Here is an 8,751-nt window from a genome sequence, read left to right as displayed (position 1 = left end):
AAGATGGGTGCGCTCTTTTTCCTGCCTGTCCCTTCATGAAAGGAGGAAGAAAGGGCCAAGGGTACCAGCAAGGGCAGAACATCTGGATTGTTGCTCAACCCACAGAGTTGAGGGCCCCCCACTCCATTTAGCAGCCTTCCAAACACCACCATCTCCTCAACTGCTGGGAGCTTAATTCTGCTCATTTCCCGAATCTCTTGTGACCCCCTGGTCCAGTGTGGTAGCTTCCCCACAGCTTTGCCCTGTGATCCACCCCGTGCCGGGACTCCCTGCCTGTGCCTGACCATGTCATCTCTGTGAAATCCTGGCTATTAATTGTGGGGCCACTTGACCTCCCGGATGTCTCCCCTGTACTTCTTGATGGGGAAACCAGCCCCACTATACAATGATGTCTCCTGATGCTGGCCAGTCCATTCCTGCTTCCCAGGAGCAAGGTCTGATGTCCAAGGCTGATGATGACAGCAAGATGCAAGATGTGTTTTCCAAACCACCATAGGCACCACATAAATCTGTGGATGCATACATATGCTAAAAACTGCAGACAATACTGCTAACGACCGAGCTAGAGCTGGCTTGGGAAACAGGCAGAAGCTACCAGCAATCTCGTTAATGCTAATGTGTGCAGCCAGGCACTATGAACAGAATGTCGGTGTTAGAGGGTTGTGAATCTCACGAGCTCCCTGACTGTGTTACCACTAAAATAAGTCTCGGTTTCCTCATTTGCAAAATGGGCTTAATTATCTAAATATTTCCCATCCTATTTGCCTAACAAGGTTGTCGTATGATCGGAGCACACAAAGCCCCGTGAATCCTGTTCTTAAAACGGCATACGTATATAAGACAATTGTCTCGATCAGTGTAAGCAAGTACTCTTGGACTATAACCCCATCTATGTAAGCAGGAACTCTGTCTTTGTAACTCAGAGCTGTGTTTTTTGTACCATGAGATGACCTGGCACCAACATTAAGCTCATTAAGTAATTTATGAGGGTTTGATTGACAGTGTCATCGCTTGGAAGGAGGCAGTATTGGGACAATTAATGTGGGCTTTACTCTGTCAAGCAAATTTAATTAAGACTTTTCTCTTGGTGTGGAAATAAAATGTATTGTAGCAAGTGATCAGTTTGTCTGGGAGACGGAAACATGAAAGGGACACTAGGTAAGGATCTCAGATCCTGAGGAGGGCAAGAATTGTTCTTAAGGTCTTCTAAGAGATTGGCTTCATTTGTGCTACTCCAGAATGCAGACATAGAGATGTGTCAATGAGAGGGGATGGTGGGACGTGGGCTTGGGGGATGGCACAGTGGGGAAGAGTGCTTACATTGAAGCCCTGAGTTAAAATCTCTAGCGCCCACGTAAGAAGCTGGGTGTGGTTGCATGTGAGTCTGTAACCCCAGAACTCTTGGGGGTGGAGACAGCAGGACTATGGGGATTCGCTGGGTTCCATATATCAATCTGTTGATTTCATTGGTTAATTAATAAAGAAACTGCTTGGCCTGATAGGTTAGAACATAGGTGGGTAGAGTAAACAGAACAAAATGCTGGGAGGAAGAGGAAGTGAGCCAGACGCCATGCTGCTCCTCTCTAGGGCAGACGCGATGAAGCAAGCTGCCAGGTTAGACATGCTGAATCTTTCCCGGTAAGACTGGTGCTACAAAGATTACTAAATATGCGTTAGGCAAGATGTGAGAATTAGCCATTAAGAGGCTAGAACTAATGGGCCAAACAGTTTCTTTATTAACCAATGACCTTCCTCCATCAGTGTACAGGGTTTTGCTGTGAACACAAGAGCCATTGGTAAACGTGGATTCCAACACCCATCACGGAGATGGTGATCAAGAGAGAAGTTTAGAAAATGTTAGATGTAAAGAGAAACCTGCAGTCAACATCTTGACGTGATCCCTTGAAAAATAAACCCCTCCCCCATCAAGACCACCTCCTCTGCTTGTCCAATTTGGAGCATCTAGTGCTCTCATTCAGGGTTTGAACTCTTTAGGGAACACAGAGGTGACAGTTGAGAGAGTCACCAGTCTGTTAAATATTTTAAAAGCACCCACCCTCCGGGGATGGGCAGACATAGGTAATAGTTCCATGTGCAAATTCCAAGGAGGGATGGGTCCCCCAAGGCTGCAATCCACATCCTGAGCCACTGCTCAATGGGCAGCCTCCAGAACCCCATGGAGGAGTCCGTGTGGTCAGCTTCCCAGATCACAGCAGAGACAGGAGAGATTTACAGCTTATCTCAAAACATCCCAAGCAGCAGCGATGTCATTTCCAGACAAGCAGCGGGAGAAGATCCTTGGTGCCAAATTACAGGCCTTGCTTCTGAAGAGCAGCTGCGTGGCCTCGGCACTTCGCAGTGGGCTGCCTCCTCCATGGGTCACATCTGGACTCACAACTAAGAGCGAGCGCTCTACATTTTTCTTGTTGTTGACATATGGCTCTCCCGGGGCCCAGCAGGTTGGGCCAGCATGGACACTTCCAGCATCCTGACCTCAAAGATCCCATGTTCTCTAGAATAACAGAAGGGAAAGGCTCCGAGTCTGTGAGCTGCTCTCAGCTCAGAATCCAGGCACGTTTGCTTCATTGCTGCCCTGCTAAAACGTGATTAACATGCGTCTGTAAAACGTTGCTGCCATCAAACAAAGAAGTGAGAAATGTTCACCGAGTAATGGTTACACTCATGGCTACATCAGGCTGCTTTGCAAAGCCCCAACCTATTAGGCAGCATTAATCTTGTTCTACCACCTTTAGTGGCATTTGCCAGTCACTGACTGATTGCAACAGAGATCCTGGCTGCAGTTAGCTCACCGGGGTCTCCAACACCCTTGCATTTGGCTTTTAAAAAACAAAAAACAAAACAAACAAACAAACAAAAACCCTAAAGATGTGTCCTGCAGGGGGATACATCTTAAGGGCAGGTTCTCGTTCTCAAGGGCAGAGTGCGGTCAAGTTTGATGCACTAGAATTAATTTCTTTTCTTTTAGATTGACTTTTTATTTTTGGTGTGTGTACCCGTCTGTGGTATATATGAGGGAGCGTAATGCCAACAGAGGATGCCAAGCTGTTAGAGCTCTTGAGACTGGGGATACAAGTGATTGTGAGGCACCTTGACCCAGATCCCTTGCAAATGCATTGCACATGCTGAATCACTGAGCCACCTCTCCAGTCCTGGTTGGTTTCTCAGATAAAGGTATCACACTGTGAAGAAAATGGAGTATAGGGAAGGAAAATGTACAGGAGTATATCCTTCCAACTGAAAACATCTTTTTTTCCATTGTATAATTTTGACTACTTTGTCAAAAATCAGGTGTCCATAGATGTGTGAATTTATGCCCGGGCCTTCTATTTGATTCCTTTGGAAGTGTTTTTATTGAAAAGGATTGTTTGGCTATCCTGGGTGCTTTGCTTTCCCCTATGAAGTTGAGTATTGTTCTTTCAAAGTCTGTAAAGAATTGTGTTGGGGCTTTAATGGGGATTGTGTTGAATCCATAGATTGTTTTTGGTAAGATGGCCATTTTTACTATGTTAATCCTACCAATCCATGAGCATGGGAGATCTTTCCATCTTCTGGTATCTTCTTCAATTTCTTTCTTCAAAGATTTGAAGTTCTTGTCATACAGGTCTTGTACTTGTTTGGTTAGACTTGCACTAGGAATTTCATACAGTTTGGGGCTATTGTGAAGGATATTGATTCCCTGACTTCTTTCTCAGTCTGTTTATTGTTTGTATGGGGGGGGGGGGGCTGCTGGTTTTTAGCCACTTCATGTAGACCCACCCATAACCAAACATTAGTCGGAGTTCTGGAATCCTACAGAAGACGGGGAGAAAGGATTGTAGGAACCTCAGGGCTCAAGGGCACCAAAAAAAACCCTCACAGACTCAACTAACCTGGGCTCTTAGGGGCTCACAGAGACTGAACCGACATCCAGAGAACCTGCATGGGACGGACCTAGGCACTCCGCATATATGTTACAGTTGTGTAGCTTGGTTCTCTGTGGGACTCCTCACAGTGGGAACAGGGGCTGTCTCCAACTCTTTTAGTGGCTTTTGAGATCCTATTCTTCATACTGGGTCACCTTGCCCAGCCTTAATACATGGGGAGGTGCTTAGTCTTACTGCAACTTGATATGCCTTGTTTTGTTGATACTCAAGGGAGACTTGCAGTTTCCGGAACAGAAATGGAGGAGGAGTGGACTGGGGGTGGGAATAGAGGGTGATGGGTGGGGGGCTTGGAGAAGAGGAGGGAGGGAAAGCCCATGACTGGGATGTAAAATAAATAAATAAATAAATAAATTGCTTATTTGTTTAAAAAGAAAAGTAAACTGACTTGTTGCTGGCCTCAGCTCACCAGGGAACTCCCTCGTCAGAGAACAGACAGCAGCTCTGGTGGCAATGAGCCTGAGGAGTTTATGACTCAGAAAACAGAGTGTCACTGTGGCTATGCAAAGCTTATAGCAGCCTGGAGAGCACAGAATGTGTCCAAAAGTTCACACAGATGTCAATGTGACCTGGGCCTGAGCCCTCTAACTCTTAATACTTGTGAGATACAGTCAAGAAATGTGCCCATCTCAATCCACGTCTGTCCATGGACTCCAGTTTTCACTGCAGAAGAATCTCTTGAGGTCAGTGCATGGGGGCTGCTCAGCTCAGGGTCCTTTCTGAGCTGGGGCTGCTTAGAATTAGGAGGCATGATACACAGCATCCACTGTGCTATCTCTGAGACATATTTCTCAGCGAGTGGAAAGCTGCACAGCAGGGCATAGGAGAGGCAGGGGTCAATAGAGGTGCCCGAGAGTCCGCAAGAAGCATCATCAGCATCTCGCCACGTTGGGAGGAGATGAGACTTCCGTCATCTTTGTGTGCCAACGGTCCTTTCTTGCTGGAGGTTCCAGCATTCCTGGGGCTTTGCCTTCTGCACACATTCGCAGAGGTTTGTTTTAGTTGTCCTGTTGCCAATGTTCTCTCGCCCTTGGTGCCGCTAGGCTCCTGTGCACATCCTTCTGTGAGGACGTCTGGCTTACTCTTCTTAGGTGGCCCTTTTTGGTTATTTCAGAGATAGCATTCTTGCTTTATCTTGTTCTTACAAATGCATTCTCTTGTTCAGTATCACTACTCGAGTCTTCTTGATTCATTTTGTTCTATTATCATCCACAACCCACTTTCTTGACTAAAGGTTCAGTAACAATAATCAGGCCTCCAAGTTCATTGGTGAAACCACACAGACAGGAGGAGATTGTTTTCTACTGGATACTGACAGACCAGACTGAAGGACCTCCTGACCCACACCACGGGACAGCACAGTATGCTTGACTGCTTGACACAGATGTCAACGTAACCTGGGCTTGGACCCTCAGACTCTTAATACCTGTGGGATATAGTCAAGAAATATGCTCATCTCAAGCCTCCATCTTCTGGTGTGTGACATAGACATATCTTATAATATAGATATAGTATAGATCCTGCTTAGTATATGTCAGAGAGAATAAGCGAGCTTACACTTAGCATAGTCCCTGAAACACCTCTAGGGAACAGGGAAAAGAGCATCTGTGTTCTTTGTAACCAGGAATAGTTCTGCAACTTGGTTGCAGTGGGGGCTGCACAGGTTTACCCATATGAAGTGGCATACCCAGTGTCAATTTCCTGGCTCTGGTTTGTACTACAATCATACCCCGGACCAGAATTCAAGGGGGCATCTCCGTCTTACCTTTCCAACTTCCTGTGAATCTGTAATTATTTTAAGACTAAAAGAAATAGACCAGCAAGGAAAGGAGAGAGAGAGAGAGAGAGAGAGAGAGAGAGAGAGAGAGAGAGAGAGAGAGAATGAATAGGTCACAAGGGAGAGAGAGGAGACAGAGACAGACAGATAAATGTCACACACAGGTCACATGGGTTTGTAGATTTAATTTTCTACCCCCATCTGCTGTGTGACTCCAGAGCCCGGTGCAGACCTGCTGCTGGGTCACTGTGCCCTTGTCTTCCGATCCGTCCCTACTCCATCGTCTCGGCATCAGTGCCCCCCATCTGGGCTGAGATCACCTTCAAGCAGTGCTCTATGACAACCACCACGGGTGACGTCTCAGTAAAGCCCAGACAACAGGAAAGGCTGACTACACGCAGCCCCAAAGCGGGCTTATTCACTGTGTGAGCACAATTCTTATGGATCTGCAGGCATAGTCCAGGAGGGGGGCTGAGGAGTTGAAGGGTTGCTATAGCCACAGGATTGAGGGAAATGGGCCAAGTTTGTGATTCAAGTCTCCACAGAAGTCCTGCCCTAAAAGATACAATAGTTTCAGCCTCAAGATTTGCTCCCAATGAGGATGAGAAAATACACAACTCATCAATGACAGAGTTATCCTCCACAGGTCCATGGTTTCAGGTGGAGTCAGGCAGGCGCCAAATACCTGCTGAAGGAGAAAGATGCCACAACTTCATCAATATACCACAGCCTCGGGGCGATATACAGATTAATAGATATGGGTTAATTTAAAATCAAAGAGCTATCTAGGAATAAGCCTGAGCTGTTGGACAAGCAGTGTTGTAATTGATATAGTTTCTGTGTGACTATTTGGGTCTGGGTGGTCAGAAAACTAAAGCACAGGCTCTGTTTACACCTACGTCTAGTTTGAGCTGTTGTGTTTACACCTATATCTAGTTTGAGCTGTTGTGTTTACACCTATGTCTAGTTTGAGCTGTTGTCTTTGCTTTCTCGTACACAAATATGTGAACAGCTGTTGTCTCACGCTCCCAAAACTATACACAGAGCCTCTCCAACCTCCACACCTTCTCTACCATGAAGGACTGAAATCTCTTCAAAACCACTAAGTTGTTCCTGACAGGTGTTATGGTCACAATGACATAAAAAAGTAACTAATACAGAAAATACAAAATTTCAATAAATTCTAAGCTTGGTGGTGCTCAGAGTTACAAGGAACAAGATAGGGGAAGTCAAACCCAAATAACCAAGGAGAAAATGGGACATTTAGAAGAGCAGTTTCCAGGGCTGGAGAGATGGCTCAGTGGTTAAGAGCATTGCCTGCTCTTCCAAAGGTCCTGAGTTCAATTCCTGGCAATCACATGGTGGCTCACAACCATCTGTAATGAGGTCTGGTGCCCTCTTCTGGCTTGCAGAATATTGTATACACAAATAAATAAATATTTTTAAAAAAGAAGAGCAGTTTCCAGATGTGTAAGTGAACATGGGCATGACTCAGGTTGGTCACGTGGGCCTCTTCTCCAATACTAATGCTGAGGAGAAATAGGGAATTTAGGAAGCATTGTCCAGGAGCCCAGGAGAGGATGCAGCACTTTGGGAGCTGGCACGTGCCCTGCCTGCCAAGTCCAGCTCCCCATCAGCCCTTATTGCAGCCACATGAGTTATTGACCCCAGAGAAGATGCCTAAACTGCATCAGTGTTCCTGGTGAGAGCTGACGGAATGACAAGAAGTTACCTGAAGATAATCCTGACTGACTTGAGGCAGCAGTGGCCGTTGAGACAACTGTTGACAACTGTCCCCAACCCTGGGCTTCTCACCCAATCAGACCTGGCTTTTGAATCCAGCCAACACATCCCCGTGGGCAGGCTTCCTACGCTGTTAACCATCACTCAAAGCGGTAGGTGGGAATGACGTAATCCCTCTCTGACGTGACAAGGAGGTCACTGAGGTAGTAGGTGAGGTGTTCAGCAGTAGACCCAGTCCTGGGGCAATTGTCCTTTCAGCTGGTGGAGGTTGGCTGCGGTGCCTGGATAGATAAGTAGAGCTGTTGTTTGCGCCTGCGCCACTGCCGCTACCATTGTCATTGGTCCTTTTTATTTGTCTCTCATGTTGTGAGCACAAGGTGCTTCTTAAAAAATAGGGGCTCAAAATGATGCACCCACATGAGACACAAGACCGCCTTTGGAGGAGCTACCGAAGGAAAACCAAATACCCAGGAGAACAGCAAGGCGGATGTATGGGGACCTAGCAGACCATTGTGCCTGCGAGCGCCCTGTATTTGGCTCTGTGTGATCCTGACCCATGCTGCTTTCTCTTTCCTGGAGCCTGGAAGCTCCTTCCCTTATTCCCAGCTGATCTATGATTTGTCCCCTCTCGTGGGTCTTCTCTTTCTGGGATCTTCTGTGTCCCAGAAGCCTTGGGTTTCTGTTATCTTCTGGATGTTGGGGTCTCCACCTGATGGATTGTACCAGTTCACATGGGGTGAATGAGCCTTCACTGGAAATATGTTTGAGGCCCTAGAACACAAAAGGTGAGGGGCGGAGGAGTTAGAATTGGGTATGTGGGCTCACACATCTTCAGGGACAGGAAATGCCACTTACACAAGAAAATGCACCACTCCACCCTATAGACACGTTCTCTAGGGCTGTCAGGAGAAAGTGACATGGCAGATGCGGAGTCGAAGGAAGCCTCCATGTTTTAGCTGAAATTAAGAACAGAGTCCCTGTAGCTGAGACTATGTGATCGACTGACCTGACAGAGGTTTCCCCTCCAAACTGCCTCTCCAAGGCATGGACTCCATCTAACAAACATGACCGAAGACAGACAGCAGGGTCAACATTTTGTTCCTCTGCTCTGGAATATTACTAATACAGGTTTTTGAGCCGTGAGATCCCATTACCTCTCCTCTGACTCTGGGGCTTTCAATTTTCCATTGAAGTCATTCTAACCATTTATTGGCCATGCCTGAGGCTCTGAGCTCAGCACTGAAAATAGTGACTCGCCTCAGGAAGACTGTTGCTGTACCAGGCACAAGT

The sequence above is a fragment of the Chionomys nivalis genome, chromosome 8 (genome assembly GCF_950005125.1).
Source record: "Chionomys nivalis chromosome 8, mChiNiv1.1, whole genome shotgun sequence".
Taxonomy (NCBI): Eukaryota; Metazoa; Chordata; class Mammalia; order Rodentia; family Cricetidae; genus Chionomys; species Chionomys nivalis.
This window is presented reverse-complemented; position numbering follows the sequence as displayed.